Source organism: Cavia porcellus, unplaced genomic scaffold (assembly GCF_034190915.1).
Source record: "Cavia porcellus strain 051 isolate PalLab524CR breed Dunkin Hartley unplaced genomic scaffold, mCavPor4.1 scaffold_24, whole genome shotgun sequence".
Taxonomy (NCBI): domain Eukaryota; kingdom Metazoa; phylum Chordata; class Mammalia; order Rodentia; family Caviidae; genus Cavia; species Cavia porcellus.
The window spans coordinates 1231292-1241884 of record NW_026947507.1 but is presented as its reverse complement, the minus strand read 5'-3'; positions in this window follow the sequence as shown (position 1 = coordinate 1241884).

Below are 10593 nucleotides of genomic sequence, written 5' to 3'. Positions count from 1 at the left end.
ATAAAATATAAATACCCATGAATGCTTTGGGTCATTAATAGGAATATCAGTTTTTAAACAAAATGAATTATTGTGTAGCTCCTAATTTATTTTGGAATTGTAAACACTATATATATTGAAACTTTTATACATATACCAACCCAGTATACGTTTTTTGTTTTGTACTGGGGATTGAACACAAGGCTTATTAAAGCCTTTGCACTGAGCCCCCCTCCCCCTTTAAAATCTAGTTTGAACCAGGGGCTTGTTATGTAGCCCGGACTGTACTGGAACTTTTGATTCTCCTGTCTCAGCCTCCAGAGTGCAGATGTGCTACCATGCACAGGTAGCTGGTATGCATTTTGAGTTTGTGAATCTAGTTTTCACCGTCTTCTCTTCGGTTGCTGGTTCAGGATCTTTTTGGAGTTAGTCTAGAAGCAGTTACTACTCCATCCTCTTTCTACCAAAATTAATAAATTACTTTGTTATGGTCACATGTGAAACGGTAATAACAGCTTTGGAAAGAACCTGAGTTTCCTGTGAACTGAACTCACGGCTTGTCAAGCTGTTCTCAGACCTGTTCTTTTTTTACTCGGAGGTTGCTGCCAGCCTTGCAGAGGATGCCGAAGTCGTGGACTGCAGATGAGTATGTTAGACCAAGAAAGCAGGCAGTCTTTCCTGGTGTCTCTGATTACCTTTGAGGACACCAGCAAGATCTGACTGGGAGAATAACCCTTGTGGGCAGTGTGGTCCCCAGACTCAGTGGCACTGCTGTACTAAATGCTGGTGCTGTGTTTCTTGAATGGACTTTTTCTCCTTAAGGAGGCGACAAAGCCAATATCCTATCTTTTCTTCAGGTTCTTCCTGCTGAACCATACCCCCACCCTTTTTAAATTTTGAGACAAGGTCTTGCTCAGTTGCTAAACTGCTCAGGCTGGGCTTGAAACTCTGATCCCCTTGTCTCAGCCTCCAAGAGTGGCATGTTTTCGTTTATATATAATGCACATACTCATGTGAGTCCTATACACAATAATGATCCTTTCAGTCGTTAAATGACATAATTTAGGGATTTGTTGAATGAATATCAACCACACCAACTGCTTGATAAAGAAGAGATAACAGAGCAAAAATATTTGTCATATGAGTTTCACTACTTTTCTTAGTCATCTGAGTTTTCATGTGGTAAGGAAGTAAAAAGGACTCTTATGACTGCTGTAGACATCAGGGGCAAAAAATTCTTGTGCCATTTAGGTTACCCTTCAAGACTCACCGAGGAGTGTGGCTTTCTGCTCATCTGCTTCAATTTCATTTCTGAACTGTTCCTTCTCAGCAAATGCTAGATGACTATCTCAGTTTTGGAGAGATGTTTCAGAGAATCATGTCCCAAAGTGCTATCCCTGTTTCACCTGGCCGTTGTCTTCACTGGGGCAAGGCCTGCCCTTGCACTCAGACCGTGGATTTAGCACTGACCACAGCAAGTTGCCCAAAGTATTCTCCTGCCTTCAATTGCTTCCCTACCTGGAGTGGACTAGGAGATGTACACGTCACTTTAAAACTTCTACCAGTCTGTCTCACTTGTATGTGTAATTAAATTAGTGGGGCTTCTAGAAGCAAAGAACAGAACAGTGGTTAAAAGGGCTGGGAGCAGAGGAAATGGGGAGATGCTTATGAAATGGCCTGAACTCTAAGTTATAAGATGGACAAGTTCTGGGGATCTAATATTCAGAATGAGCAGTGATGGATGTGTAAGGGGAAAAAGATTAAAAAGGAACGAGTGAAGTTAATTTGAATATACTGTATACTATTTAAGCCAACATAGCCATACATCATTTCAGCATACATTCCATAAGAAAAGTTGAGATAGTTTACATTTTCATACTTCATACTAAGTGTAACATTTGTTGTGTATTTTGTATGCATAATACTTTTCCTTTGCAATATGGGCGATGGCACCCAAAGGGGTCTACTACTAAGCCATATCCCCAGCCCTTTTTATTTTTTATTTTGAGACAAAGTCTCCCCTACATTGCCCAAACTGACTTGAAAGTTAACTCCTCCGGCCTTAGCCTCCTGAGTAGCTGGGATCTCAGGCATGTGCCACCATGTCCAGCTGCACAGTACATCTTAATTCAGCCTGGCCTCATTTAAACTTCCCAATAACCCAATATGGCTGGTAGACAGAGCACCTCTGTATAACAGAAGACATCCCTGCTTTTTGGAGAGTACAGTGTAATATATCGTCATCCAGTGAGTACTTGCTCTGCACAGTTTGACAGATACGTATAACAGATCATAGTGTGTCTTAGTTACTCTTTACTCGTTGCTGAGACAAAATACCTGATGCCCAGAGTTAGGGAAGGAAAGGTTTATTTCTTACAGTTTTTGGAGACTTCAGTCCATACCCAGTTGGCTTCAAGGCAGTGTGGCATGGCGGAGCAGCCATTCACAGCTGCTGCAAATAGCAAAGCGCGAACCGGCAAAAGAGAGACACACACGCCTTTTTCCTGTCCTTACATCGTATCTCAGTCCACCCTAGGTGGGTGTAGCACTCACACCACCAATAGGAGTGCTAGACAATGAACCCATCACAAATGCATAATTACATGAGGCTTAGGGGCCACTGACATAAACCATGACCTAGTGGTATAAAGAAATAGGAACATTTGTTTACCTTTCATGGGCTGGAGGTTCAGGGAACCTTGAAAAAAAATCAAACTGGAGTCTTAGTTCATTTTCAACAGAATTACAGAATACCTGAAGCTGAGTAATTTCATAAAGTTGAATTAGCTTCTGACTCTAGACGTGGAAATGGCCATGAGCATACTGTAGTCATCTAGCAAAGGCCCTCCTGTTGTATCAGAATATAGTCGAGGGAATCCCATGGTAGACTGAGGAAGCATAGCAGAAAACGCTCACTCTTATTTTTTCTTTATTTTTTTAAATTTTATTTTAAAGAGGCTAAAATTAAACAGAACAAGGCAGATCAGAAGAAAACAATGTCAGAGACACAGATTTCAAAGCAAGACAACAGGAGATCTTTGACTGTCTATCATATTGTCTCTTGTTTTCTTCTAAATAGTTGTCCATATCTTCACACAAAATGTTCATACAAAAAAATAGTATTAAATTAATCAGAAAAGGATGATGAAGGCATTTTAGTCTTCAAAACCAGACAATAGAGAAGTCAACAATGGCTGCCATAATGTTTCTTGTTCTCTTCAAAATAGTTGTCCGTACCTTCATGTATGTTGAAATTAAACAAAACAAAACAAACTAAAATCAGTCTGAACAAAGAATAATAGTATTGCTGGATTTCACAGCACGACACTATGGAATTAACCCTGGGTACCTTAATGTCTCTTTTTCTTCAAAGTGGCTGTTCATTTCATCATGCATTATATATTCGATTATCATAAACAGTTTAGGAGAAGTTCTATGCATGTATGAGTCTCTACATGTATACCTATCCTTTCTGTATTAGTGGGGAAAACAAAACAAAACAAAAAAATTTCTAGAGAAACACGAGAGAAAAAAAAAAAAACCCAAATAAATAACAATAGCAAAGAGCCCAAAACACTGACAATATAGGCTTGGAAAACAAGGTGGTATGAGCATAACTGGGGTTGTTATTTTACATAATCATTGTCAAGAGTTCCTCAGATCACCATACAATAATATACACAATTGTTGCAATCCTATGAATGTTAACTATTTTGTTCCAAGGACTTATAGAATTTATAGCGCAATCATCTTAGCTATCCTAAGTGTGTTTATATAATTTTAGACATTTTTCCTTATCCCTTCCTTTTTCTTTTTCCTCATTTTCTCTGAGATATTATTTTCCCCTTTAAGCAGATTCTTATCCTTTCACTGTATTTATTGAGTTTTTTTATATCTTACCAATGAAGTCTTACCATTTCTTATACTAGGGAGACTATACAGTATTTACACATGTGAGTTTGATTTGTTTCACTTATGAGTATGGCCTCAAGTTGCACCCACCACCTTATAAATATATCAGTGTGAATTCTTTATAACTGAGGAGTACTCCATTGTATAAAAGTACCATATCTTTTTTTATCCATTCCTCAGTTGATGGGCATTTAGGTTGTTTCCAAAATCTGGCTATTACAAATTATGCTGCTATAAACATGGGTGCACATATATATCACTGTGATATGAAGTTTTCAGTCCTTTTGTGAATATGCCCAGAAATGGAATAGCTGGGTCAAATGGGACTTACAATTCCAGCTTTTTGAGGAATCTCCAGACTGAATTCCACAGTGGTTGCATCGGTTTGCACTCTCTCCAACGGTGCAAAAGAGTTTCCTTTTCCCCCACAGCCTCTCCAGCATTTGTTGTTGGTAGTTTTCTTGATCCTGGCCATTCTTTCTGGAGTGAGATGGAATCTCAGTGTGATATTAATTCGCATTTCTCTAATGACCAATGATGCTGAACATTTTTACATGTATTTATGTAAATTTGCCATTTGTATTTCTTCATCTTAGAACTGTGTATTTATCTCAGATGCCCATTTTCGGAATGGGTCTTTGAACTTTGGGGATCTGATTTTTAAAAAATTCTTTATGTGTTCTAGACAGAAGTCCTTTGTCTCAGGGACCATCCACTAAGATTTTTTCCCAATTTGTGGGTTTTCTTTTCACTATGCTGGAGAAACGCTTTAATAAGATGTGATCCCAGTTACTGATTCTGTGAAGTATTTTGCATGTGGCTTGATTCTTGTTCATGAATTCTCTGCCTACCCCTGTGTCTTCAAGATTTCTACCTACTTTGTCTTCAGCAGATTTAGTGTCTCTGTTTTAATATTTAGATCTTTGATCCATTTAGACTTTAGTTTAGTACATGGTGATAGGCATGGGTCTAGTTTTAGTTATTGGCATATGGAGAGTCAATTTTTCCAGCACCATTTATTAGAGAGACTATCTTTGTTCCAGTGACCATGTTTGGCACCTTTATCAAAGATAAGGTGGCCGAGTGTGTTTGTAGTTGTAGTTGTATCTTCTAATCTATTCCGTTGATCTTCAAGTTTATTTTTATTCCAATACCATGCTAATTTTATTACAGTAGCTTTGTAGTATAACTTCAAGTCAGGGATTGTGATACTTCCTGCCTTGCCTTTGTTGCTCAGAATTGCCTTTGCTATTCTAGGTCTCTTCTGGTTCCAGATGAATTTTAGGAGTGATTTTTCTAGATCTGTGAGGTATGAAAATGGTATGTGAGATACGAAAATTTGATTGGGTTTGCATTAAATCTGTATAACAACTTTGGGAGAAGGACCATTTTCACAATGTTTTTTCTTCCTATCCATGAACAAGGGTTGTCTTTCCATTTTCTGAGATCTTCTTTGATTTCTTTCCAGAGTATTATAATTTTCTCTGATAGACCTTTTAATTCTTTTGTTAGATTGATTCCTAAGTATCTCAGTTTTTTAGATACTATTGTAAAGGGTGTGGCTTCTCTTATTTCTCTCTCTGTGATCTTGTTGTTAGTGTATAGAAATGCTATTGATTTTTGAGTATTGATTTTGTATCCAGCTACATTACTGAATTTATTATATCTAGATGTGTTTCAATGGAGTTTTGGGAGGTCTTATATATGGAGTATCATGTCATCTGCAAATAATGATAATTTAACTTCTTCTTTTCCTATCCTTACTCCTTTTATTTCTCTCTCTTGTCTAATTGCTCTGACTAGTATTTCCAGCACTATATTGAATAGGAGTGGTAATAATGGACATCTTTATCTTGTGCCTGATTTTAGGGTAAAGGCTTTCAGTTTTTGGCTATTTAATATGATGCTGGCTATTGGTTTGTCATAGATGGACTTTATCATATTGATGTAAAGACCATCTATTCCAAATTTCTGTAAGGTTTTTTTCATTAATAAGTGTTGGACCTTATCAAAAGCTTTTTCTGCATCTATAGCAATGATCCTGTGGTTCTTATTTTTTGCTCTATTGATATGGTGGGTTACATTTATTGATTTGCATATGTCGAATCATACCTGCATTCCTGGGAGGAATCCCACTGGTCATGGTGTATAATCTTCTTGATGATGTGTTGCTTTCTGTTTGTCAATATTTTATTGAGAATTTTTGCATTTATGTTCATTAGGGAAATTGGCCTGCAATTCTCTTTTTTGGTTGGGTCTTTCTCAGGTTTTGGTATTAGAGAAATATTTGCTTCTAAGAATGAATTTTAATTGAATTTTATTGAAGAGTCTGAGGATTGTGAGCATTAAATCTTCTTTGAATTTCTTGTAGAATTCTGCAGTGAATCTGGAATTGGGCTTTTCTTTGTTGTTAAGGATATAATTATATTTTCAATTTTATTAATTGAAATTGGATTATTCAGCAGTTTTACATCTTCTTTGCCAGCTTAGGTAATTCATATGTTTCTAGGAATCTGTCCATTTCTTCTGTGTTATCAAGCCTACGAGAGTAGAAGTTTTCAAAATAGATATTGATGATTTTCTATATTCCACAGGGTCTGTAGTGATTTCACCTTTTCCACTCCTTATTGCATGAATTTGAATTTTTTCTTTCCTTTTTAAAATAAGGTTGGCTAGGGGCTTATGAATTTTATTTATTCTTTCAAAGAACCAACACTTTGAATCTTTGTGTTGTTTTCTTAGTCTCTATTGAATTAATTTCTGCACTGATTTTTATAATTCCCTCCTTTCTTTTGAATTTGGGCTTGACTTGCTCTTCTTTTTCTAGATGTTGGAGGTGTAGCATCAGGTTGTTTATTTGTGTCCATTCTGTTTTCCTGATGTGGGAATTCATCAGAATAAAATTTCCTCTGAGAACTATTTTCATTGTGTCCCACAGATTCCAGTAAGAGGTATTTGTATTTTTGTTTGCTTGTAGATATTGTTTAATTTTTTTCTGTAACCCACTGGTTGGTCAGGAGTGTGTTATTCAGTTTCCATATATTTGTGGGGTTTTTGCATTTTCTTTTGTCATTAACTTCTAGTTTCATGGTGCTATGATCTGATAACATGCATGGGATAATTTCAATTCTTTTGCATTTACTTAAGCATGTTTTGTGGGGTAGGATATGGTCTATTTTAGAGAACATTCCATGTGCTGCTGAGAAGAATGTATACTCTGATGTTGGGTGGAACACTATATACATGTATCAAGTCCATTTGTTCACAGGTGGATTCAGTTCTTTCTTTGCTGATTTTTTGTCTAGTTGATCTGTCCCTTGTGTCAGTGGCATGTTAAGGTCTCCTGCCATAATTGTGTTATTGCTTATTGATTTTATCATTTCTGTTAATATGTGTTTTATATAGCTGAATGCTCCCAAATTTGGTGCATGTATATTTAAGACTGTTATCTCTTCCTCTTTCAGGTTTCCCATAACTAATATGTAGTGACCTTCTTTGTCTCTTGAGATCATTCTTGGTTTGAAGTTCACATTGTCTGCAAACAGAATAGCTATCCCCAGTTTTTTTTTTTAATCCTGTTGCATGGATTGTTGTTTTCCATCCTTTGACTTTCAGTCTATGAGTTTCTTTTTGGGTTAGATGGGTTTCCTGTACATCGCATACAGTTAGATGTTGTTTCTTGATCCATTCTGCCAGTCTGTTTCTTTTAATTGATGAACTGAGGCCATTTGTATTAATGGTTGTAACTGATACATGTTGGTTTACTTTAGACATGTTATCTTTCTGCTGTTGATTCTTTACCCTTACTCAGTGGTTTTTTCCTTTGTCTATCTAGGGTGTCTTTCAGTATTCTTTGAAGGGTTGGTTTGGTGGTCATGAAGTTCTTCAGCTGTTATTTGTTGTGGAAGTATTTTATTTATTCATTCATTTTGAAGGATAGTTTTTCAGGGTACATCAGTCTGGGTTGGAAGACGTTTTCCTTTAGAATCTGAAATACTTCACTCTACGCTCTTCTTGACTTCATTATTTGTGTTGAGAAGTCTGCTGTGCTTCTGATAGGATTTATTTTATAGGTGATCTGTCTCTTCTCTCTAACAGCTTTTAATATTCTGTTCTTAAGTTGAATTTCTGGGATGTTGCTTATTATATATCTGGGTATAGTTTTCTTTTGGTTATGGTTATTTGGAGTTCTATATGCTTCACTGATCCATATGTCAGTTTCCATTCTCATATTTGGGAAATTTTCCACTACTATTTCTGTAAATAGTCTCTTGATATCATCTGTGTTGTCACCTTCCTTTTAGTTTATACATATCAATCTTAATTTGTTTTTCTTTGCATCATCTTGAAGTTGTTGAAATGTTATTTCCTGGTTCCTTGTTATTTTTAAAAGATCTTTCCTTTCCTGTTCACTAGCTGCAATCTTGACTTTGAGGTTTGAAATTCTATCTTTACTCTCATTGAAGCAGTTTTTACAGCTTTCAGTGGAATTTTTGATTTCCTGTATATATATATTTTTAATCTGCTTCATGCATTCTGTTTGTTTCTTATATTGTTCATTCAGGGTTCCCATCTTTTTGCATTGTTCCTCTAATTTTTAAACTATGTCTTCTTTAGATGCATTCAGCATTTTTTTTAAAGATTAAAATAAAAGAGGACATAACAAAACAGGTCAGAACAGAACAATTTAAGCAACATAGTGTTTCACCACAAGACAAGCTGACATAACAATAGCTACCATAGTGTCTCTTTCCTTAAAATATTTGAGTATACCTTCATATACTATAGTATCAAACATAAGAAGACTGAAAACCATTCAAGAGAATGAAAGTATTACAGGGTATTCAGAACCGACTAACAGAAAATGAACAACGGTTACTATATTATCTCATTGTCCATAAAAATTTTTGTTTATACTATCACATCTAATAAAATCAAATAAGACACAACATGATAAAACTGATGCAGACAAAAGAACAAAAGCTTGGTGGGAGTTCAAAACAAGATGATATTAAATCAGCACTAGCTATTATCACGTATTGTTTTCTTCAGAATAGCTGTTCATACCATCACAGGCAATAAAACCAAACAATCCACAATAAAACCACTCCAACTAATGAATGAAAACATTATAAGGCTTCAAAGCAATATAATGGGGAATCATGATTACCACATACTTTTATGTATTCCTACCATTTCTTACACTAGGGAAACTATTCGGTATTTATACATGTGAGTTTGATTTACTTTGCTTATGAGTATGGTCTCAAGTTGTGTCCATTTGTTTTTAAATATCTCAATGTGATCATTCTTTATAGCTGAGTAGTACTCCATTGTATACAAATACCACAACTTTTTTTTTCATTCCTCAGTTGATGGGCATTTAGGTTGTTTTCAAGATCTGGCTATTACAAATTGTGCTGCTATAAACTTGGGTGCACATATATCACTGTGGTATGATGTTTTCAGTTCTTCTGGGACTATGCCTAGAGATGGAATAGCTGGAACAAATGGGACTTCCAATCCCAACTTTATGAGAAATCTCCATACTGACCTCCAAAATGGTTGCGCCAATCTACACTCCCACCAACAGTGCCAGAGAGTTCCTTTTTCTTCACAGCCTCTCCAGCATTTGTTGTTGGTAGTTTTCTTGATTCTGGCCATTCTTTCAGGAGTGAGATAGAATCTCAGTGTGATTTTAATTTGCATTTCTCTAATGACCAATAATGCTGAACATTTTTTCATGTATTTATTTGCCATTTATATTTCTTCATCTAAGAATTGTGTATTTATCTCAGATGCCCATTGTTGGATTGGGAATATGCCTTTGAATTTTGGGGGTCTGATTTTTTAAATTCTTTATATGTTTTAGACAGAAGTCCTTTGTCTGAGGGACAGTTCACTAAGATGTTTTCCCAGTTTGTGGGTTTTCTTTTCACTATGCTGGAGATTTCTTTTGACATGCAGGAACTTTTAATAAGAGGTGATCCCAGTTATTGATTCTGGGAAGTATTTCCCGTGTGGTTTGAGTCCTGTTCATGAATTCTCTACCTACCCCTATGTCTTCCAGGTTTTTACCCAATTTGTCTTCCAATAGATTTAGTGTTTCTGTTTTAATATTCAGATCTTTGATCCATTTAGATTTTAACTTAGTACATGGTGATAGGCATGGGTTTAGTTTTAGTTTTCAGCCTATGGAGAGCCAATTTTTCCAACACTATTTATTAAAGGGACTGTCATTTTACCAGTGAACCTGTTTGGCCCCTTTATCAAAGATAAGTTGGTTGAGTGTGTTTATAGTTGTGGTTGTACTTTCTAATTTATTCCATTGATCTTTAGCTCTGTTTTGATTCCAGTATCATGTTGATTTTACTATGGTTACTTTGTAGTATAACTTCAAGTCTGGGATTGGGATGCCTCTTGCCTTGCTTTTGCTATTTAGAACTGTCTTTGCTATTCTAGATCTCTTCTCGCTCCAGATGAATTTTAGGAGTGATTTCTCTAGATCTATGAGGTATGTTGATGGTATTTTTACTGGGATTGCATTGAATCTGTATAAGAATTTTGGGAGAATGGCCATTTTCACAATATTTATTCTTCCTATCCATGAGCAAGGGATGTCTTTCCAATTTCTGAGATTTTCTTCAATTTCTATTTTCAGTGTATTATAATTTTCCCTATATAGATCTTTCACTTATTTCA